The sequence below is a fragment of the Rhynchophorus ferrugineus genome, unplaced genomic scaffold, assembly GCF_030347505.1.
Source record: "Rhynchophorus ferrugineus isolate W39M unplaced genomic scaffold, kcgeb_rfMv2 rfM2, whole genome shotgun sequence".
Classification (NCBI taxonomy): domain Eukaryota; kingdom Metazoa; phylum Arthropoda; class Insecta; order Coleoptera; family Curculionidae; genus Rhynchophorus; species Rhynchophorus ferrugineus.
In genome coordinates this window covers 42,517,293-42,543,262 of record NW_027472581.1, presented here as the reverse complement: position 1 = coordinate 42,543,262, position 25,970 = coordinate 42,517,293, and the positions used below count along the sequence as shown (strand labels likewise).

The 25,970-nt window shown below is 32.0% G+C and overlaps 2 long non-coding RNA genes across 3 annotated transcripts; one reads left to right on the top strand and one right to left on the bottom strand.

The window, feature by feature from the left end:
• Positions 1-1,326: 1,326 nt before the first annotated feature.
• LOC143190989 (uncharacterized) lies at positions 1,327-1,998 on the bottom strand. Its single transcript, XR_013004370.1, has 3 exons — positions 1,857-1,998; positions 1,520-1,643; positions 1,327-1,460 (listed from the first exon to the last, which is right to left on the bottom strand). It is a non-coding gene; the product is annotated as an uncharacterized LOC143190989 (long non-coding RNA).
• Positions 1,999-18,121: 16,123 nt separating this feature from the next.
• LOC143191233 (uncharacterized) lies at positions 18,122-25,556 on the top strand. 2 transcript variants are annotated; one of them, XR_013004448.1, is made up of 3 exons: positions 18,122-18,351; positions 24,953-25,237; positions 25,293-25,556. It is a non-coding gene; the product is annotated as an uncharacterized LOC143191233 (long non-coding RNA). The 2 variants fall into 2 exon arrangements; XR_013004449.1 differs by lacking the exons at positions 24,953-25,237; positions 25,293-25,556 and adding an exon at positions 23,976-24,765.
• The last annotated feature ends 414 nt before the right edge of the window (positions 25,557-25,970 follow it).

Below are 25,970 nucleotides of genomic sequence, written 5' to 3'. Positions count from 1 at the left end.
CTGTTATTATGTTATATTTTTCAAATGTTATATTTTTTATGTATGGTTAAAATAATGTACGAAACCAAATTTAACGAAAATTCTCATTCAGATATTATGTGAGTAAATGGTGTATACATTCAATAAATTCAAATATTGAATTTTTAAGTATGTTTTGAACAAATGATTTTTTAATTTATAGTTTTTTACTTTATAATATTTAACGCAGATAAGGTAATGATTTTGACGTAATTTTTGCAGTAACTAGCATTTAAATAAATTATTTTTATTAAAATTACATTTTTTAATTTTCGCCTGTAGTAAATAAACCCGCTGGGTACGCCTTCTGTCGGTTTAGATGAACAAAACTTGTCTACAACTTTATAAATGGGAGATCGCATTCTATACCCGTCTATTGTACGAATTAAATCATTTTAAAAATTATTTATTTGTTATTGAAATTTCTAATATTTTAGGTTGTAGTTATCAGCTCATTATACATTTAAGGTTATGTTGACATTATATATAATCGCAGATTACAAAATATAATTTTATAGCCATCTGTGTACATTTATTCACTATTAAGAAGAATGTATACATCGCTAACCAGTATCATATTACAGAATGAATTCAAAGAAAATATCATGACACGAGATACTAGACTAGATGACTCCAAGCAACGACTGAAATAATGAATAATTAATTCGGCGAATCAATCTATCGCCGACACTGGTTCCGATTCAGGAAACAATCCGTTCATACATCGAGACTGTGGTGTCATGTACGGCGTTATTATCGCGACGCGAATGTTAATGCCAAGGTCATCATCGCGGCCAATTATAATTTTATCAATAAACAAGGGAATTTATTGCTTTACGGGAGGCGAAAGGATGAATAGCGGACGGCGGGTGCAATAAGGTCAAATTCCGACGGAGATAGGTGTTTTCTGACACAATAACTTACTAACGATAGTTTGCGTTTTACTAGGAGAATGTTCGTCGTAAAATTTACTTTGATATTATCCTTTTTTATGGACGTAGTTGGTACATCATATTTCTGTCAGTTCATGTTATCGCTTAATAATCTCAGTTTATTACCCAGCCAATACAAAATGTTTGTAAAAACTGTATATAGTCTATTCAAAGTTTTTTTAGTAATGCCTTATGGATATTTATCGAAATATTGCAATGTTGCCGCATCAACTCTGAGTGTTAGTTCAGTTTGACTTTGGCATACAATAAAATTCTAATCTAAATAAAATAATTGAACAAAAACGTTATCAAATATAATTTATTTTAACATTATAGTACATCTAATACATATATTATCGAAGGACTTAAAACTACAATTAAGATCACAGTTATCCTAGTTTGTAAGTTATATTTGTTTTGTTTACACTGAAATCTTTTCCACACCACCCATGAGGTAGAGTTTCTAGGCGCATTTTTTATGTATATTATCGCCCTGGAGGCCTAATCCACCTAATTAACAATTGTATATCTGAGCAACGTATTTTACTTTCATTCGAGAGCGCATTTACCTTTTTACGTTTAGTTCTTGTTTCCTTCGCTGGTGTGTTTACTTGCCAAATCATCTTGGTATCACTGTATATTTTATTTCTTCTGATACTATATCACTGTATAATTTATTTCTTCTGATACTATCTGTGTAAACCATTCTTCATTAAATTAATCAATGAATTCTGTCTAATTCATTTACCATATCTACACAACAATTATTATTCATTCTCTCCTCATACGTTCTAACCAAATGCTCATGTTTAATTTTGAATAATTACAATCATATCTGTGCACACAAATCTTTCACGCCCTACAATGCCACTTTCTACAGTTATATTCTATTAATTATGTGCATACCTTTAGTTGTTTCCACTCTCATCACTCTGTCTCAGGAATATCCAGCATTGTACAACATTATTAGTAAAATATTCAATTGTGAGTTTTAACCATATCGGAGACCACTCGTAAAATATACGTCAAACAAATATCATACATCAATTTCATTAAAGCAGGTCCAGAAGTTCAGGACTTGAAACATGGACAGTAATGTATACCTGTATGGAGGAATATATAAGAATTACTGGGCAATTTACAATAAAACACTAAAATATATATTATCGTCGTGTGAATCGTGAAAAATTAAAGACTTTCTCAAAGACTTGTATTACAAAAACAAAATTAAAATCAATCAACGAACTCGCAATCCAAGTAACATAAATGAACATTGCGTTCTAAACATTTGAAAGTTTCCTTCAGTCACTTCAGTCACTTTCACTTTCCAACTCACTGTCCAATTCAATCACTAAACTGTTAATTTCTAATTTGTCTAGAACATGTTTACGATTCCACCATTTATCAATTACTTCCTCTGTTTGTCTTATCGAGTTCATCCTAACCGAAGATCCTATGGTTGACAATGCTTCCTATCAAATATTCAAACAGTTTTTGATGGAATATCCCTCTCGACCAGCAATATATCTGCAATTAATTATTAATGAATATAATGACCAACAAATCAATTTTTGTTGTCTTTACACTTTTTTGTTCTTTCTTGCCAAGAGTACCACAATGAACCATTTTGAAATATTCAAGCTTCATCAAGATATACAAATTCAAATAGTTTATCTTCCTTGGTCTTATTTTAAGTTCCATTAAACCTCTCCGAGGGTTATCTTTACACCATTTAAATCCTATGCCTTGTAATAGTGTATGAAAGGATTTCTTACATCCCTCAAAAAGCTGCATGTCCCAGGTACATGTTACATGTCCCAGTAACCTGCATTTTAGGTATACTTTCCAGACAGACAATTTTCTCTAAAATAATTTTATTAAATTATGTTTATATTGATAAAATAGTTTGTGTACTTATTGTTCTTATACATTTCGTATATTTGGTCTCGAATAGAGCCAATATCAAGATGGTCAAGATTCGTCACCCACTTTGTATGTAGACGGATTTTCTTAGATGAATTTAACGTATTATTCTTCATTTTGTGAGCGATGTTATTCCCAGTACCCACATTAATATTCAGCGCGGTAGCAACCCGCTAAAAAACATTTTTAATAATATTGTAGGCACTTATATTATTTAATATCATCAATAATTATCTCTCTAACGGAATTTACTGGCAAAATGGGGCCTCCATTATCTCGTTCCTTTTCGAAATAACCTCAAAGCCGTAATCAATTTGTGATTCGAATATCTATTGTTTTCGGCATTTTCAAACAAACTGATATGATATATTACGGAGCTAAAATTTATCAAATGCTTGCCGGTTTATAACCTGTAGTAATTATTACTAATATTTTAAATAATTTAGCGTACATCTGACAACCGGATGGCGAGCAGCTGTCATTTGTATGCAAAATTCTTGAAAGCAATGGTGATAAGAGCTTTTAACTCTTACCTATAAATTCTTGTGGCTGTATAATTAATTGTAGTTTTTAGATATACTATAATATAAAAATAAATTATGTTTGATAACATTTTTGTTCAATTATTTTATTTATATTAAAATTTTTTTGTATGGCAAAGCCAAACTGACCTAAAACACACGATTGAAGCGGCAACATTGTAATGTTTCGACGTCACAAATACCCATGACGCATTACTAAAAAAACTTTGAATAGACTATAAATCAATTTATTTAAATCTTATGGGTGTTGCTTACCTACAAATTTCTCACAAATAGCGAAAATCTCATATGTTATGTGCTTGCATGTGTAGGGAGGTGTAGTTGTGTGTATTAGCTTTGTTTGTTTGTTCGAACACTTACTACTATTTTGTGGAAGGAATTTGCACGGGAATAGAAGACCCTGATTGACATAAACTTCTTTATTTAAGTTGCTAAAGTTTACATGTGTGTGCGGTGTTGATATGTCGAGCACGTAAATCTTGTTGACACATCATGAGGCATCTTAATCAAGTCAAGGTTTTCAGTTCAGTATGACACTGTTCATCCGCAGGTTTCAAAAGTCTAAAATCATAAATATATAAATAGAAAGTTCTACTTCACTAGCAGTATTTTCTAGATATTGCTACGTCCGATTAGCTCTTGTTTCGATCAATGGAGTTCCATACTCCATTGATCGAAACAAGAGGTCAGAACAGGATATCACTTTGTATTAAAAATGCGAAATGTAACTTGGGTTAAAATAAATAAACTACTTTTAAATATAAAATATGTTGTGAATGGATTGCTCTTGATATATGTTGTATGGTAAAGTACTTTCCACCATTGCTTATATTTGATAGTTTAATGATTTTGAGAATAATTTAGAACAAATATCTTATACATTAAAATAAATTTGTAATATAAAAATTAATTTATGATCACAGTAATTATGTAAAGAATTTCAACGATCATGTAAACATAATATTAATTGTTGTTTAATATGATGCAATGCTACATATTGTTGATAGTATATCAAGGTATTGTTTGTGACATGACATTGTGTAATGAACAATAAAATATATATAATAATTCACAGGTTATTATAATAGTCATCTCACTATAGATATTAATTTTTAGATTACGATACTAAACAATGAACATAACATAATATGTTATAAAATTATTATTATAAAAATTTACAAATAACATCTGCATTTATTTATTAATAAGATGTTGATCTACCATTTGCTTTTAAAACAGCTGGAATTCTTTGAGGAATAGATTCGGAGAGTTCGTTTTTGAATAGTTTCCAATGAAATGTTGTACCTTTCTTATTCCAAAACATCTGCCAATTGTTTCAATGATTTTATCTAGGAGATATAAATCCACTTCTCACTTTCCGCCTTACGATTTGCCGCCTGGCGATTGTCCTGGCCAGGGAAGATATTTGATGATATTTCTAACGCTCCTCAAACCAAGACTGAACATTTTTGGCTGTGTGTACGGGTGAATTATCATCTTGGAATATGACAGTGTTTGTCGATGTATTCATCCGCAGTAATCCGGCCAGTTATATCAATGAGAAAACCAGCTATCAGACCAGAATACCACTATATCGCCTCCCAAATCATAACAGAACTTCCTCCATGCTTGACTGTGGGAATTACAGTTCGGATCGTAGGCCTTTTTTGGGGTTCCCTCTACATAAATCCAGCCGTTTGTTGGAAACAATGTAAATGATGATTGATCGGACCATATTACATTTTCCGATCATCAGGTGTTCAGGGTTTATGATCGTTGCACCACTTCATTTCGCAACGTTGGCTTTTGTTATAAAGGGTGTCGCCATCGAGACCCTTCCATGAATGTTAGTTTTGTGGAGCTTGTGAAATGTTAAACATTTGCGCGATCACATATTTCTTTGGTCACTTATTTTAACTGTTGCAAAACAAGGCGTATAATACACTGAAATATAACTTAGAAGGCCAGGCATGTAAACTGAGCAATACATACGCGTCGCATTATTTACACAGTGTTGCCAATATACAATAAGATATAATACCCAAAAAAACTGCATGAAAGTTTAATTTAGCCTGTTACTAAGGTATTTTACCATAATAAACTAATTTTTGTTTAATTGGATTCTCCATGTGTTTAGGTACCATTTTGTTGTATTTTTAGAATGTCAAACAAACGTAGTACAATTTTAGTGATGTTTATCCAAGAAAAACGCCAATGTGAAATTGTTCGTTTGCTCAATGTTACTCAATCTACTGTTTCTCGCGCCATCGATCGTTTCAAAGATATTTGCCATGATGGTCGGCGCCCAGGAAGTGGAAGAAAGTCCACTGCCAACACTGTTAACCGCAAGGTCATCAAAAAGTGAGTGCAGCGAAAATCGAGTACCTCTATAAGAAAAATCGCCTGTGAGACTGGTATAAGCAAGTCGTCGATTCATCGAATAGCAAATAAGGTTTCAACCTCAAGGTGTACAAGCTCCGAAATGTTCAGCTCGTCACTGATGAGAATAAGCGCGTACGGATTGAAATATGTCGTCAACTCAAGCGTTGGGCCTCTGCTCAGCGATGAGAGATCTTTACAGATGAAATATATATTATGTTATAATAATATATGTTAAAAAATATATATTTTTTAAATATTTTCAAAGTCTCCTTTTTACCAACGAAGGTTTATTTGAACTGTACCTATTATTTAACGTTGGCTCCGAACCACGGCCCTCGGCATTAAGCCTACCGACTGGCGAGTAACCAATTTCGAAATTATCTCAGAAGATATCTGGTCTTATCCAGCCTGGTTACTGGCGTGACTGGGATAATTTTCCTTGTTGTTTTTGCACTCTTGCCAAGGACAATCGCAAATATTAAACAACTACAAACGTAAATTTACGACCATGTCCCAGCAGGATTCGAACCCGCGACTATCGCAACAGTAGGGGGACTTGGTAGGAATTGAAGTTCTTAATATTGGGAAAACAGGTGTAAATATATATTTTTGCAAACATTGCACGACATTAAGCTCTGAATACAAATAATCCAAAATTGATCTCTGTCCTCATGTCTGTCATAATATTTATGTAGCAACAGCGGCCAAAGTAATTATTAGTTTACATGTGAAATAACAAACAAATACAACATAAACAAGATTGCGATTATAGCGCGAAATTCCATATAATTGCCAGCGGTTAATGTAATTTATCTTCATGTGTAGTTGATGTTGACGTGCGTACGTCTGTATAGGTTAATTTTAGTTTCGGACACATGAGATTAACCATTGGATAAGCTATGAATATGATACGAGATATACCAGGTTATTCAATAAGTTATCGCTTGATAAGAAAAACAGGATGAGATGTATTTTATTATTCAATATAATCAATATCAACTTCAAAATATATTTGTTTTAGTGATTTTCTAATTTATGGAACCTATTTCTGAATTGAAAATCCCGAAAATTGGTAAAATACGTTTCTGTGGCTTACGAAAAAAAAAAAAAAAACAAAGAACGGAATAGGAAGTAAGGGGTATAATATTTTCTCTATAGTTTTTTGAATTGATCTATTTTATATTTTTCTTTAGCCGATTGATTGTCTTAATTCTAGATCATCATGGTGGAAGCAAATCTCAACTCTAGTGAGAAAATTGTTAAAATGATTTTTTCTATATTTTGAAGTATCTTTTTTACCAACCAGGGTTTATTTGGATTTGATCTACTGTTTAACGTGGACTCCGATCCACGGTCCTCGGCATTAAGCCTACTGACTGGCGAGTGACTTAAAAATCATCCCAGAAGACAAAAACGGGCCTGGTTACTGGCGTGACTGGGATCATTTTCCTTGTTATATTTTACATTGCCTAAGGCAATATTAAATAATCATAAACGTACATTTACGACCATGCTCCAGCAGGATTCGAACTCGCGATTATCGCAACAGTAGGTGGACTTTCCTGTCGCCTTTACCACTGCGCCAACCAAGCCGGCTAAAATGATTTTGATAAATGTAGTTTCTAGGCCGTTCTCTGGTTCTTGTCCTTTCTCTTTCAATTGTATTTTTTTCCATGCGCTGTAAGTATATGTATTCTTTTATAGGTTCTATGTTGAATTTTTTCAACACAGAATATGTTTCGTATTTTTCTCACCTTGTTATTCTTCTCACCCTTCTGAAATATTTCACTTGCTTCTTTATGCTACTTGAAAACATGAATAATTAAGGCATTAACAAAAGCGAGCGAACAACAAAACTGTTGAATAACTTAAAAAAATAGAGGATATAACAATATTATTGGAAACTATTGCTGTTATTACTGGTTAATTATTCTAATTTTAACTAGTTTCGTAACGTAATGTGTAAACTAAGAAAGCCTATTAGTAATAAATAATAACATTATGTTTAGATTTATTGCAGATATTAATAGACTTTTGGAATTTAATGTGAACGCTTATAGCGAATACGTGACATAATAAATAAGACCTTATAACAGTGGTTGAAATTATTACATATTAACGGTGGGTTTGGAACGTTCATGCAACTTGCGCCTAGTGACTTCGTGCAAGTAAATTGTTTGAGTATTGGTGTTGGTTATTAAGTCTCAGTAAGAAGGCGAATCACCACCACTAATGTGATTGAGGTAATTGTTATTTGTAGGATTTTTCGGCCTACATTGTTGTTATATCGATATAGATAATCAAATATAAACAAACATACTCATGCTTTAAGTGAAATTGGAACCCACACTATCATATCAGTAGTACTGTCCGGCTACCTTGACCATTATGCGCTACCAAGCTGACAGCGTTAAAGTTTCCATGAGCTAATCAGTTTGGATGTAGAAAAAAGAACTTGTCAGAAGGGTCTTATTATTATGTTATTTAGGGTCTGGTCTAAGCAGTTGCTGCAGGGTCTAAGAAGGAACTTCTCAGCATAAAAATCTGCCTCGTCTATAAGGCATATTGACAAATAAATTCTTAGTTAATATTTGAATAATTTTTATATATTATGCTGTAATTTGTGCTATATCGCATGGGATGCATATGGTTTTACGTTTTAGAAGCGGTTATAGGTGGTATAATTGATAAATAACAGGTTTATGTTATGTAGTGAATGAAGCTCTGATCAAGCCGAGGAACTGAAACTTCAGAAATAACTCAAGATATTAGTCATCAAAACAATCACAAAAACACATGACATTCACATCGTTACATGAAACTACACTAGCCAAAATCCATAGAAATTAGTTGAATATTGTGGTCAAACCAACACAATACATTTTCATTTTCATTTTCCGGTTCACAGGTCATTTTCCGCTGACATCGAGATCACCACATTGATTGTAATCAAATCCGACAATTGTTATACAAAGAAGCAGCATCACCATAAGTTCCTGAAAGTGTTTGATGGCTTCAACAGCAGATTGTCTTAAAACAAACAACAAACGTAATTAATGTGAAAAATGAGTTTCATGATTAGTCTGTTACACTAAATAACAATACTAAACAGAAAACTGTTATTTTAGGCACAGACATGTTAAAACCATCGAAGTAAATCGTTTGTTTAAATTGTTTAATAGTGTTAACTATATGCAAGCACCTAACATTATACAGAAATGCGTGCAATTATGAAACAAATATTGGAACATGAAAATGTTTAGCATTTAGTTACCAGATCTCTGGATAGGAAATCCGACGTATTCACCACACATTATTATTATCTTATGATGAACATCATTGTTTATCATAGTAAGAACATTCACATTATTGATATGTTTGTTTATTGTGATGTAAAGCCTATGGGTAAATTGTATTAACGTGTACATTCAAGTTCTGAATTTATAAAAATAAATTTGTAAAATTAATTCAAGTAATGTTAATACGAAGACCTTTAAAACATTTTCAGACGCTTTAGAAAATTGGCTGATTTCTAAAAATTAATAATTCTCATTGTAGCAATCTTCAGACATGTCGAATTTTATATGTTAAATATTATCCCAGACGTTGAACAAGTGCGGGGTACCAGCAGCACCGACTAGTAAACGATAATGCATATCTGGCAACCCCGAGATATTTATCTGGGATGTTATTGAAGGGTATTTTCGATCAGCCACTGACCATCGTTCAGTTCAGACGTGCCAACCTTGACTGCCCAAGCGTCGTCTACAGGTAGCACCGCTGCCATCCCTTTTATCTACTGTATTTTCCATATTTTTATTTGCCAATAAATAACGGTCACATAATGTAATCACCACAGTTTCATTTCGTCCTACCTTCATTCACAGAGCCATATAATTAACCCCAAGTCATAAATATTTGCAACTAAAGTTAAGACTAAAGTTGAACTAAAGTTTAAAGCATGAGCTAAAATTAATTTTTTTTGAACTAGAATAATGAATTCCAGAATCCTGAAAGGATGAATCTTTTTATCTTTTGTCTTTAATATTTGGTCTTATGATAGCTTATAATAACTAAATATATCACTAATGATCATTAATAAACTATTATGAATAACTGGGATGAAAATATATTTATTGATATTAGTTAATAAAGTGTCGTGTTACACCAGTACTTTGTTTGCCTAGATCAAAACAATGTTTGTCAGTCTTAATTTTATACGGTGTGTTATTTGAAATTTAAACGAGCACCGATGGTCAGTGGTTCGGGTCATGCTATGGCCGTGATGCTTTGACGTCATTCGACTATTTAAACTGTGGCTGACGGTACAATCTAAACCAGACCTACTATAGGTCAATTGTGACGGAATGAGGAATGCTTGATGTGTTTTTTTGAAGTACAATACATTCTTCACGAGGCCAAGATAGTTCTAGTGGGGTATTGTTGTCGACTGCCTTTGTTTGAAAACTAATATTAGTTTTTTTTCCTGAGTCGACCAAAAATAGCTATAAAATGAATTATGCATTCGTTCAGGGCCAATCCACTTAGCTAATTAAAAAAGATTTGTTTGTTATTTTTTAGAATTTCCTATAGAAATGGATTATATGGAATCTTATCCATTGGTGATTGAAAAAGTTTAAAACTATTCACATAAGTATCACATACATACATTTATTATCCAGGGCTTTAATGTAAGGTTGTAAATTCATACTATATATGACTATTGTGATTACCAAGCAGGCAAAAAATTATGCTTTAAAAGAAAATGGCCTCTAAAGCCCGAGAGCGATATTGTTAATTCAATCATATATCAATACCTCTTAATATATTTTAAAAATAATTTCTATTTGTCTCGTGGGTACTAACATTGAAAGAAGTAAGTTGTTGATATAGGGCGGGTAAGATATCGATAATAAATGTAGTGTGTTAATTAATCGAAGAAATATAAAAGGTATATTTGAAACTATATGATAATTTCTTCGAAGGAGCTTTTAATCAGCTTGGTTATCTATGAAATACAACTAAACAAGCAAAATAAAAAAAAACAAGCACTCTGAGCAGAATTTTTGATTCAATGTTTTAAAACTTAGCTAAATAATGTCATGGCTAAAGTGATTACAATAATTATCATCAACAATTCACTACGTGTGATCACTTTTTAATCAACCAAAGGAGGTCTCATGGATACCGAATATTCTTCACCAAGTCTCACAACCAATAGCCGTGATCGTTGTGTTTTTTTTATTCTTAATGTTCTTCTCTACGGTTCCATCTATGTCTTTTTTGGTATTGATCGTTGTCTTTCCATCCAAAGGTTTGAGTTTTTTACACAACTTTATATGGAATTCATTTTATCTTTATTTTTCTTAGAACATGTTCAGATAATTAAAATTGCCGGCTTGGTGGCGCAGTGGTAAAGGCGATGGGACAGTCCTCCTACTGTTGCGATAGCCGCGGGTACAAATCCTGCTGGGGCATGGTCGTAAATTTATGTTTGTGATTGTTTAAAATTTGTGAATGTTCTGGGCAAGAGTGTAAAATCCGACAAGGATAATGATCCCATAAATATAAAAGATAATTAAAATTCGCATATTATATATCAGTAATTAAATAATTTATTTTTAATACTTGAATGCAAAATTTGTTCTTATTGGTTTAAATTACGCTAAAACATCTCTATGTCTGTTAACTATAACTTTCGCTATGTATAGTATGCACTAACATAACATATGGAAAAAATTCTTGCAAGACGAGGGAAACCGAGTTGTAAGATCATTGACGAACAATTTTACGGGTTTATCATTGGAAGAAACACTGTATCTGTTGAAAAAATCTGGAATAATATTTGGGAGATCTTCATGAAATTTAATTGATAAAATAATACAATAAGTGTTTAATTGGAGTTGACGGTCTTTAGTCTGTTGGTCTACTTTTAACATAAATCCTCTATGTCTGAAGATATTTTCTAAGCAATTAAGCCCGTTTCTAAAGAACTCGGCGCTATATCCAATATTCAATCGAATCAATTAATGTAGCCCATATTGGCCATTGCAGTGATATCTTGTTATTGGAGCTATTTGAGACAATAGCGAAGAAGCAACCAGTAAACTGCAATAGGCAAGTGATACTAAAATGAAGGACCCAATCAAATTGTTCATATACCAATAAATATAAATACTACTATTATCACATACAGTAACATGCTAAGTCCTTTGGGATGAATCTTTATGCAAATTTTGTTGGAAGGAGAATATCAAAAAAAAGAAAACAAAATAACTCGACTTAAAATACGAAAATATTCATTATTCGTACATAAGTTCCTGCTGTACAATCAGGTACCAAAATATATTTGGACCTATTGATCATTCAGTTATGGTATATATCAACATAAACACAAGTATTTCAGAATAATGTCCTAAGAAGTATTGTGGATGCATCTAGTTACTATTGAAATGGTTACTTACACCGAAAAATTCGGATTCCAACTGTGATAGATAAAATCAAGAGATTCGCAATAACATATGAGGGCAGGCTACATTCTCATGTTAACAAAGAAGTTCTGAAACTCTAGGGCAACACTGAAGTAAGGAAACTCAAGAGAACCAAACCGTATGGTCTTATTTAGTTGTGTAGAAAAGTGTTAATAATTTGTATTTTAAGTAAGGACCAATAGGTCTTCCAATAGGAAAGCAGTTGTAAGTTAGTTTAGTTAGTTAGTCGCCAATGACTAATTATATTATATTAATAAATTTAAAAAAATAGAAAAATATCCTGAAGAGCTGTTTAAATCTGTTACAGATACTAGTTGTATAATATATTAGTTAATGCATAGTTAATACATTAGTTAATACATTATTAGTTAATTTAAAAGTATATTCACAGATAATATTAAAAAAAACCTTTTTGGTCATCCTCATAAGTAACGCATTTAGAATATTTCGATCTCAAAGCGTATCTAACAGTGTCCAAGTCTCCAATCTAAACCAATAATCCATTCCAGGGTCCAGTCTAATAAAACCTTGTAGATAAAAAGCAAACTAAAATATAACAAAAAAAAATTATATAAAAAAACGTATTCATTATTTAAAGCAAAAATGTATAAAGGCCGAATGGATAGTATAGTAGGCCCGCTCGTTGGCCGTTATTCACGGTCGCCGATGGCGGCCTTGACCTTGCAGGCGGCTTGCCGGAGCTGCATCGATTTGCACCGAAAGAGGTGACCCCTGCTTACGGCCCAGTTTCATCACGTTGGTACACACTTGTTACTGACGCGTTTTATCCCAAATTGCATTAGTCGCTCGATTTTCGCGAAATCTGTTTGTTTACGCCTTGTCTGATTTCAGTTGCTTTGAATTATCGCTAAAAATTGAACTATTGCAGGGTCAAACTTTCGATTTGGATTGTTAATTCCGCGTTAATATAATAAATATTAAAGTTTCGTTTTCATATGGAGTTCCCACTTTTTCTGGTAGTTATGAATATATATATATATATATATATATATATATATATATATATATATATATATATTATTACATATATATATAGGTTTACAATATGGCTGTATTTAATATGTGTCATGTGTAGAATAATTATATCACGTTGTTTAATATTTACTAGTAAACTCGCACTCCCAATAATATGAATGAATGAAAGATTTACCACACCATAAGGTGTATTGGTTGATGAAGGTGTTCTTAAGAAGATTTCTAGACCTTTTGGAAAAAATGCCCTGTTCGCTCCTGTCCTTCCTTTCTTTCCTATTTCACAATTCTTCATTTTCATTTTTTTATGTTTATATCCTTTGTCGTTCATTGCTTCTTTGCTCTTTTCGGTTTTTCGGTTTTGGAGTTTGTTCTTGTATATTTTAAATTAAAATCATTGCTATTGTGGTGTTTGCATATAATTTTAAACTGTTAAGCAACATAATATAACTGTAGCGACCTTGAGGCATGTCGAATTTTACGTAGTGGAATAATGGTCTACAAAATACCCAGAAATATAATCTCAGATGTCGAACACGGGCGGGGTGCCAGCAGCGCCAACTAGAACCCGATAACGAATAGCTGGCAACCCCGAGACGTTTATCTGGGATGTTATTGAAGGGTATTTCCAATCATTCAGTACTCGACCATCGTTTGGTTTAGACGTGCCACCATCGACTGCCCAAGCCTCGTCTCCAGGTAACACCGCTGCCATCCGTTTTATATATTTTGTATTTTCTACATTTTTTATATTGCCAATAAATAACGGTCACATAATGTAAACACCACTGTTTCATTTCGTTTTACCTCCATTCACTGAGCCATATCAGTTTACCCTAAATAACTATAAAATTCGACTACAAAAATATGCTACCAAAAGGTATTATCGACATCCGTTACTTCTGTTGTTTGATAATAAGAAATCTGCTTCCGAAGTCCAGAAAACACTTTTAGAATCATATGGCCATACTGCTCCATTAGTTATTTAATAAAAACGCAGCTTAGACTTTCAAAGAAAGTTTAAACTGCTTGCTGCAGAAAGAACTTGCAGCTAATGAATTAATTGATTCTCTACGTTTCTATGCGGTGAGAAAAATCCAAAAGAGGGGAATATGACTGTCACTGAAAATGACATTTCGACCAGTTTCAACATCGGGGTTTCATTGCTTACCAGGAAAAAAAGAAATGTGGATCTACTACATGAAGCACAGGCACATGAAGTCATTATTTCAATTAGTTGGTTAGTTTAGGAGTTTTACAGTCCTTACAGTTTTCTTGTGCATATATTGGGATGAAGAAGGTCTAGTGATTACGAGCTGCCAAAACAGAATGAACCTGTTATAGAAGATATTTACCGATATCAATTGAATATATTGAACCACGTGTTGCAACTAACTGTAGCTGTAATTGTAAGTAACATATACATTATATCATTTTTTTGTATGATAACACTCGGACACATGAGTTGTTGTAGTTTTAAAGAGTTGTGAAGGATATATTATTTCAGTTTGAACAAGAAGTTTTGCCACATTCAGCATACATACTAGACATAATGCCTTTTGATTACTACTAGTTCAAATTGATGCAGCATGACTAGCAGACAGTGTCGAAATTTTGAAGAAGTGCGAAAATGGATCGATGATTGGATCGCTGTGAAATCAATATCGTTCTTTCGATCTGATATGGATATGTTAGCAGAAAGACGGGTAAAAGTTGTAAACCACTATATTTATTTCATATTTTTATCTTTCCTTTATTTTGTTGTTTGTGCTTCTTTCTTTTATGGTATATTCTATTTTTTTATTGGCGTGGGTGTTATTCTATCTTTTCTTTTCTTTTCTCTTTAACGCTGTTTTTTTATTTTTCTGTCTCTTTTTCGAATTTGGTTCCCTTTTACCTTTTCTCTACTCATTGTTCATTTGTAGTTCAATTGTAGCATCCGTATTTATAGTAACATTACCACTTGATATTAGCTCCATTACCTGTAAGTCTATAGAAAGATAAAAATATCCCAACATCAACGAAATATTAAGTTACAGAGCACATGGATAATTTTATACTGGACAACTTTATAGTTGTGACAATTCGACCAAAAGTTAATGGACGAACATATAAAACAGATTAGTGGACTGTATAATATAAAGCTGGTGCAATTTGTAAAAATGTATACTTTATGCATAATGTGGGCTAAAATATTCTCGCAGATAATGGTTTTTGTTCATGATGATGTTAATAGTTAGATATGCACTGATTATAGTAAGTTTGACATAGTTTTCAAATCACCATCAAACCAAGTAGAATATCTTGGTTGAACGCACTTCGAACTTAATCTAATTTAATTATATTACTGGTCAGTCAGGGATTCACTAATTTATCATCATGGTTGTCGTTCGTTTTATTTCTGACTCAAAAGTCTAGTAATAACAAGTCTCATATAGTTCCCGATAATGCCATAAATTGGGTTTTTTACCAGTTTCCATATTGCCACATAGAAAAATTACCATTGTCAATTGATAAACAATTATTTTTCAGAAGAATATTTATGAATCACAGTATTATCTGTAACTATGACATATGGTAAAGACTGTCTCATCTACAATTGTTCCATTAATTGATAATTTCGACGACCAAAATATTGAATTCATAGAAATCCAAGTGTTTTATATTCATCTGGCGTTTTAGTTGCTATTTTAATGCGTTCGGTTTTATTGTATTGTAATCCCAATTGTTATATCTTTCTTGGTATAATATATAGGTACTACGATATTACCAGAATGAGTCAATCATTAAAAATAATTTGTCAATATGACTAAATGTTTGTTTCTTTGTGTGTATTTTTTTTATTTGCCAAAATCCTATCATATTATTTGTTGAGTTAATTTTTGTTTCTAAAATGTAGTAAACTTTCTATAACTATTTCTGATCGAAAAAACTGAAACATTTGAAGTTCACAAGCTACTTTCAAGGTTAACTTTGTACCATTAAAATAGTTTTTAGTAAGACCTGAAGAAATGGCAGTCGGGCGGGAGAAGATCCCGACTATACTGTAAAATATGAATAAAAATTTCCTAACCAATTTTTGCCGAATGGAAGAGATCCATAAATGGAAAATCGGTCTATTCAATTTTTTACTGTTAATTCATGTTTTACGTGAATAATTCTGTTTTCAGAGATACATTTAAAATTTCATCGATTTTCTTCTCCAGTGGTTGTTCATTTTTAACATCGAAATTTCATAATCAATTTTTGTCGAATCACTAACGAAACATGTGTTTCCCGTCGAGCATTGTGATAGACGATAATGGCTTTCATACTGATCAATTCTGGTCCTTTCTCTAATCTCCTGTTTCAATCGCAGTACTATACTTCATAGTTTCACGAAAGATGTACAAATAGAAACTTTTTCCATTCAATTTTTCACTGTTAATTCGTCTGTTATGTAAATAATTATGTTTTATAGTTGATGGTTAATTGCGTAGTCATTGAATTAAATATGTTCAGTAGTCGCATTCGTATTTTTAAATTTTCGGCAGTAAAAAAGTAAAATATGACAAAACGACTTTCTGGAAAGTCAATTTTCAAGACGTCAAGTTTTGACAGAGTAATCAAATGAGGTTATCTTAATATCTAGATATGCTCTTTGATAAGACCGAATGGTGTAATCAGTGAGACATAATCTAGATACAGGGGTTTAATTTATTGGGAATAGATTTATAGGGCCCTCAATATCGTCTTGTATCGCCATTAATTAACCGGGTTCAAATTAATTATCAAGAAAGGAAGACAGGTTGATTTTGGATTACTCGAAGCATTCTTAAGTGGAACTCGGGTACAAATATCGTAACTAAAGGTGTATGGTTACAAACGGTGGATTGAAGGCGCTCTAGCTATAAACTATTTCTATTAGGAGATATTCAAATATTGAAACTTTGAAAATCCATTAGTTCGTGGATACCCGGCATAAGCATTACAATTCGAAGTGTAAGGACACTAGATGCAAGGCGGACTGAAGTTGTTGTAAACAAGCATAGTTTACTAGAATTTTGACAGGATCTTGTTTAGTTTTTCATATATAGACCATTGGAGCTTGGAATCGCCAAAATTGGACTGGAGGATGGACTTGACTTGACATAGAGTACAATTTGGAAGATTATTAAAGACAAACTAGGGGACGAAGCTACAGATGAAACTCATGGATAATTTTACAACTATAAGCTGAGAAGAACAGTCATGTAGATCACATTGGTCGCTTGTCTAGGAGGGAAGTGTTATATCACGTGAGTGATACGATCCTAGCTATGAGCTGTGCCGAAGGAACAATGACATGTATTTTATATTAAAACCAAATGGTGTAATGAGTGAGACTTCTAGAGGTAGGAGGACTATAATAGGACTATTTAAATCATAAGTATTGTTTTGTATTGCCCCTTCTAAAAATAAAATACTATTTTAAAGTTAGTTAACAGTTTTTTGTATTTTATATACTTTTATATTTGACTATAGTATGTCAGAAAAACGCTTTTAAATTTTCTCGGCATTAAGTTACATACGAAGTAATTCATCTTGATCTATATTGTAAATTAGAAATTGACTGTAATTTTAAATTGTCATTTTATATTCCCCTTTCTGTGGATACCATGAAATAGGCCATAACATTAAAAATTTTTTTTGATTCTACTATATAGTATAATAGTAGAACATATATTATTTTTGCATTTTGTTTGAGTGTTTTATAATCAATGATTCATATCAATTAACTTGCAGTATTTCTACTACCGTTCATTTTTACCAAATTTCTATGATAATATGCAGAATTAAAAATTGCGATAATAATCGTGTACACGGTCAAACTGCAATATGAATTGGAAATTTTCCAATTGCTATTTCCGTTTTCTTGTTTTATTATGCTGATATAACATTCGTTTTTCAATATCGTATACTTAATTTCAGGAAAATGACCGTTATAAAAGGTATGTCATGGTCACTGTAGCGTTAAAAAAAGCGGCCAAGGAAAAGGTCATTGAAAAGGGAAGAAATAGATGGAGTATTTAGTCTGGTTGATGTTTCATGGTAAGTTTTGGATATTAACTTTTTTTAAAAGTTTTTTTTCTCGCTTCCGCCTTTTACATGTGGTTACTGGAATTTTTAGATAGACATACAAGTAGTTAATTGCTTTTTAATGTCTAATAATTTACTAGTTTGTTCAAGAGACATTATTTAACAGATGATAATTCTAGTTTCAAAGATACATGTTAGGTAATATGCATTTAAAAGATGTAATTTAAATAAAATAATTTTGACGTTTTTTTTCTTCAAGTATATATGTGCGATTAATCTAAGCAGCCTGAAAATTAAATTATTTGAATATATTTTAAAAATACAACAGGTGGTTGTTTGTTTTTAGCAAAAAATTATTTACAATTGTTTTTATAGGACTTATAGATATATATTTTTATCTTCATGAATTCTTGAAATATTCTTTCATAACTAAATTCATTGTCACCATTAACTGGGTTGTTAACTGTAACTGCAATAAAAATATTTAACATCGTTTACCAAATGTACATTATTTTGTATAAGCTGTGTTGTATAATCGTAATCGTAATATAGTTTTAAATCATATTTTGTCCTACCTTCTAAGTAGTACATGATCGAGTTTTTAGTACTGAGATTTTAAATTCAGAAATATACCCAAAAACTATTTCTTGCGTATCTTCAGTAAATCGTGGGTTGCAGTTTAGGAATTAACACAACCATTCACTAGTTCACAATCGAATTGATAACGGGAAAAAGCTGATTTAATGAGGATGGTATAGTACAAGCCATAATGTAGCTGTGATTTAAGATATCGAATTTCAGAGGCCAGTGGAGATACTAAAATTTGAATATCTTACTGATGGTAAATGAATAAATACGCCACTAGCCATAACTTGCAAGAATTGTGAAGGATTCACTATTACAGCTCTAATAGAATATTTTGACGATTAATTAAGTCTCTTAATGTGTCACCTGAAATTAAAAATAACGAATTCGAAAATATATATGAAATCGTGTTTGTTCATTCGTTTTATGAATAGTTTTATGTAAAGTACCATCTGCAATGCTTATATTCAATATGGAAAACTAACCACAGGACGACTAATTCCTCTACAGTACTTTTTAGAATTAGCTGTATAAGTTTAGCAATTAATTTCTTGTCTATTGTCTTAGACCAGTAATTTCAAACTTTTTTTGTAATACATCTTGTAAAATTTTACATGGCGTGAAAAATTCACCTACAATGTTAATATTAATATACATACACATCACATTTTACATGAATATTTGGATATAAAAGAGCTATCTGCATGATGGGTGGCAGCATTTAGTCCCCCTATGACTGACTGTTTCTTGTCTTAAAATTTAAATGAATGACTGGTTGGTTATGTTGGGAAATAAAACGATTTTTGTTGGAAAAATATGTTTCATTCACTGACTTATCAAATTTCCTTCGTAAAATGAATTTATGTCTGTTTTTTTTTTATGGTTTTTGTGAAAGTAAGTCGCATGCAAAAACTAAAAGTCTTTAAACTCGAATAGCATATCTGTCAGAATTATTGAGATTGCATCAGCGATTTAGTTATGCAATGCAGACGTATGTCAAGGGCAACATTCATTTTTATATATTAGATTAACATAAGTTACCAACTAAAAATAACTAAAAAGGGAACAACCCAAAAGTTAGTGATTTATGGGTGAAACCCTGTTACTCTTCCAGCGGCATGACAAACTTTAAAAACATATGTCAGATTGGAAGCTATCAAAAACTTCTGAATCAATTTGAATACAAAACAAGCCTCATTCAAATGCAGGAATATTTAACAAAAGATGATAATTCAATAAATTTGAGGAGGCCTTGTTTCCACATGGAAACTAATGATTTATGGCGCTCGGAAATATGGTAATTGTAAAAGTGGGGAGAGCTCCGTTGTGTTTCGACGCCTTGATTAATTCAAGCCGAAATTGTCAAATTTTCAAGGCGCTGTTGCTATTCGAATGTGTACATTTAATTGTCAAATTGTTATTTGATAAAAATGTTATAATCGTTGGGTAGAAATAGTTTTTGGATTTGCATATATTTTAACTAAATGTTCCAGTTTTAAAAAAGGAAAATAAGAATGTAGTTGAAATTATAGAATTTACCATTTTCTCTTATTTAAACAATTAAGAAACCTTTATTCAGCTGGTTTTTATCTGGACAACTTTTATTTACATTTTTTGAATTTCTTCCTTGTAATTTTCTAAAAATTTTATGATTGGGTCAATATTTTATTTTTATATTAAAATAGTGGAATAAAATTTCTCATATTTCTAACTTATGTCCATAGGAATACAATAATGATAGGCTGTTTTAGGGAAGAGTAATTATCATATTATAATTATTTAAAATAATTAATTAATTAATTTAAAAGGATTTACAATAGATGTTGTAACTGTATATTAAATCGCATCGGGTACATTTGTAACCAAATTCATGTTGAAGCCTCACTGGCAGGCTTTGGTTTTCAGTATATGCCATTTCGTCAAAGTGTAAACAAACATTTTTTTCAGTGCGTTGAAAATAAATTTGTACCGGGTAAATCGCATTTACAAGAAGTTCAATTTGAAGAAAAGTTTGACGAATAATTTGGAGAAAAATTAATAAAGACGAAGATTTGAAGTCATTACTTGATGAAACCATCAATGGGGATCACTATCGACTACAATTGATGAGTTTGAGCCGAGCACTGCGCGATGGAATGATTGGAATACGAGCATATACATAACAACGTCATCGTTTAGCATGACAGCGCTCGACCACATCTTGCAAAACAGGTGAAAACATACTTGGTAACATTAAAATGGAAAGTGCTACGCCACCCCAGAGCCTTGCTCCTTCTGATAATTACTTGTTTCGACGTATGAGTTGTAACATGTCTAAGCATCGCTTCATTTCTTAGGAAGATGTCAAAAAATTGGTCAATTTCTGGATAGTCCCAAAAGATATATCGTTTTTTCGAGATGGAAGGTGTATATTCCTAAAAGATGGTAAAAGTAGGTGCTATCGATGGACAATACTTTAAATAAAATTAATTGTACATATTTTTCGCCATAAAGCTTTAAGTAAAAATATCCTTTAAAACTAATTTATAATTAATATATTAAATAATTTTCAGATTATATGGACACGAAATACGAATTGCAAATTTTATCTACCCCTTTACCTGCGTGGAAAAGGTTTCCGTCTGAGATATTCTATCATATTTTCTCTCAGCAATGCTTTTATTTTGAATATTAAAGAAGTTTTAGGTTTGATTCTCGCAGCTATATTTGCAGTAAACATGGTCTATGGGATCGCTCCTTAATCAACATCAACATTATTCTGTATTATGATCTCATTTCTAATATTTGACACATTACTTATTATATTACTTATTACTTATTATAGTTATACGGACACATTTATTAAAAAAATAGTTTTTAGCAATTTTGTTTTAGTTTTGTTTCCCAAGATCAAAAAATTCATATAATTTTTCTTCAGCATAGTAAATCAATTCAGTTAGTCTTGTTTTTAGTTCGTCTGTAAACTATGTCTGAAAACACAGTACTGAAAAGCAATCATGTTTTCTATTTTTAAAATTACGTATGCACGATCACTACTCTACTACACTACTGCTATACTACGAGAGAAAAAGTCTTTTATAGTTGGCAATTTATTTTCAATTTCCAGCAGGTCCCACTCGAGTTGAATTACACCATCAACTTTTTGCCGATTCTAATTTTTTATTTTTACCTTATAGTATATAGTAAAATAATAGTAATAACAATAAAATAGGTCTAAAATATTGAATTTATGACTGGATGGGATCTACAAGGAATATGAATATATATTATAAACATTATAAAATATTTATAGTTCATTCAAAATAACAGTGAATTAAAATTTCGTACATAACAATGTTGTCGCATTGACATTGGAATGGAATTGGAATAATGGAATAAATACGTAATTTAACTAACTCTTTTCCTAACTCTGACTATTTATTAGTTTTGGCATTTTTAATCAGAGTAATCACAAATATTAGGCAGCGGTTTGAAATACATTAAAACAAACGAAGCGTCAAAACAATGATTCCCGGTTTATATCCTCTAATTATTATCACTAATCTTTTGAAGAATATGGTAGACATTTGACAAACGGGCGAATTCTATAGGCGGATTGGGTTACATGTTTGGACTCATTAAACAGCACTGTATCTATTTTTAACATTAATAAAATAAGAAGAAAAATACGGTCGGATTTTGAAATGAATTTACAAACTGAATTTGCTATAAATTTGACATCGCAATGACGTAAGTCACCGATAGCTATTGGCGAAAATAACAAGTATAAATGTATAACTGTTATACAACCAACTTAATCGTTCACATTTCCAAATAAAAACACAGGTTCGGACAATTGTAGATTTTGAGAAAAAAACACCTTGCTTACTTTTTTTACCAATAATGGTATTATGTAAATGTTATAAAAACTGTAATCCATGATAAAATTTCAAATAACCAAAAATATAAATTTAATTCATTACCATATCATTAAATCTATTAGTTTATTGGAGATATATTAATTTAGAAGAAAATAAAATATGAAGTCTTCTCGAGAATTAGACCCATCCGAATACCCGATAAATGACGTTTTGTTAGTAGTTTATTTTGAAAAGTAAATTCGGATGTTACACACGCTGAAGTAAATTTATGCTATATATGGCGTCTTTGATGTAGTGTACTGATAACACATCTGCTGAAAAGTCCCGGGCGTAACAAAGAAAGCGTTCTTTTTTTGTTCAAAATTGGCTTTACTCATCAACATAATCTCAATCAAGAGCCACACAATCATTCCAGCGTCGCTCTAATATTTCAATCCCACTTTTGTAGAACGATTTATCTTTTGCCTTAAAATAGGCCATGTCATCAGCTTCTGTCCACTCAGATGACAATGGTTTTGATTCCGGAGTTCATTAGATTCTGCTAAATTAAAATAGAATCTAGTGAAAGTGAGATAACTTTTTCTGCATAATCCCTTCAATTTTGTATTTTGAAAGAGTCGCCAGTCTGGTCGGGTTAGATACAGCCTCTCCCATGTTGGTAGTTATACTATGTCTCACCCCCTTTACAAGGGCAGGTACGGGATAGTATAAATAGTTGTTCTGGTCACGGCGATTATATCAGCTTACACTGTTAGTTCTCTTGGTCCTCCGGTCTCCTAACTGAAATCTAACAACTTAGTCGGTGAAGACACTTATAGTGTATGGATGATACAAGACATTTAAGGAGAATATAGAAGCCAAGGACGAAAAGAAAAAACATGAGAGGGCGACCTAAGTGAACCTGTGACAAACGGCCGAAGCTAAGACTGAGCAGAGATAAAAAAAAAGACCTTAAAACTTTATTATAAACTAATTATGATTAATTATTTGGTGTTATAAATTTGCTTATTTATAATACATTTCATTATTATCATGATATTGTTTATATGTGTGTCATTATATATGTTCTTATTGGGTTTCCAGATTCACATTTTCAGATTTACATATCACACATATCAATAATAATGAATAACACAACTGATAGAATCAACATATAAGGTTTACCAACAGTTAATTCGAAAACTATTCCAGTCGGATAACAAGCAAACGACCTTTCCATGACCCGTGGGCCTTGGCAATGACGTGAGCTGCTCGGATACGCCCACCAATCAATACCCCGGCCTTCCGGAGGTCGCCGAGGGCTGGGGACAACGGCCTTGACCTCAGCTGCACCCGATCCAGCTGCAGCTGCACTGCCGGGCTTGATCAAATCTCGCAGTGTGCTCGTGCGGAGACAGATTATGTGAGGGGATGGAGATGCAACCGGATAATTTATGATCGAACTTATGAGTGGCCGTAATAGTAAAATTTCGAGCTGGATTTATGGATAACCGGGTAGAAAATTTTGCGGGAAAAATGAGGATATACCGTTAAACTTGATTGATGGTACGATTTCATTTTTAATATATCATTTCGATGGGGCAGCGATATTTCATTCATTTTGTTATTGCATTCGGTGTATGATTCGTAAATAAATGATTTAGTAGGTTTATATAGCTTTTTGGATTCCGAGTTTTTTATGTTGAGTATAAATAATAAGTGTTTATTGTAACTACAAATTGATTTTTCTATAAAAGCGGGTTGATAATGAACTGTAATGTGTGTGAGGTACGCTATTTCGAATGTTATAAGAAATTATTTTATTCTCTGACAGATGCATGCATGATATTATGTATGAAATACAAAATTTTTAAAATTTTCACCGCTATACATATTATCGATATATCAATAACGATATATATCGAATAAAGTCAATATATATACTGATATATCAGTCTAGAAAACTAATATATCCATATTTATCTTCTTAAGCGTAAATACATCCAAAAATTCAAATTAGTTGTACCAAACTTTTATCGATTATATAATTTTTTATGTGTAAAAGATCAATAAATAGTTTTATAAAATGGAAAATGTATTTTTTATATTTCAATCATAAATTTACAAAAAAAAAACTTTAACGCCAGTATTTTTTGCCAGCCAAAATAATAAGTGGTTTCTGTTTTAAGTTATAGAGGCTCCTATCTTTTGAAAAAGGCGCTCGGAAGGCACACTCGTATCGATAATTGGTAAGAGAGTCATTGCCACTTTAAAGAGTGTATGGTTCTCGTTTTTTTTGACATACTTGGTATCTTGAAAAGTTTACAAAATCTCAAGATTCAAAAAGGTACTTTGGGAAGCATTTGGTTCCTGCGGAGACGCGGCCTGGAATGGGCATCTGCCGATTGGTGACATTACCACTGTTCGCGAAGGAAGGAAGAAGGTTCCTTGAAGTCGTCAAAGCCTCAATGGAGGTAAGCCTTTTCTATTCTTTTTGATGTGTGGACTAAAAATACCATTTGTCCACAGGCTTTCAAGACGGATATATTTTCGGAATCAGATGTATTTCATGGTTGGATATTTCAAGATAGGATATATTTTCTGGAGAGGATATATTTTCAAGTTAAGATATTATTTCATGAAAGCACATTTCGTGATAGCTGAGCTTTGACTCTTGGCCAGTGTGATGGAGATTGGTTGGATTATTATAGTGAATATTATATATTGTAGTAGTATGTTAGTATTAAAGATTAGCTAGATTAGTATTAAGCATTAGTTTAGGATTTTATATATTTTACCCTATAAGTTAATTTATAAATAGGTATATTTTATCTCATCTTTCTTTGTACAATCCCATCAATTCCCTTCATTTAATGCATCGAGTATCCCCTTCATGGCATCGGAGAGAGCCAAGAATCATCTGGCGACCATTGAGCAATACTTCCCGAAAGAAACATGGAATATATATTTTAGTTTGAAGAATAGTAGATACAACAGATTGGGAATATACCTTGCATCTTTTGCAGCGTTTTGAGGACGTTTACTTACTTTGTTGGACATTAGCAAGATAGAAAGTAAGCTCATCTTTGTGTGTGAGTTAGAGATTGGTGACGTTTTCAGAAGATTCACTTATATCTTTATTCTCTGAAATATAGATGAAATTAGTGTGGATGTATATTTATATTCTAGAATACATCTTGCACATGT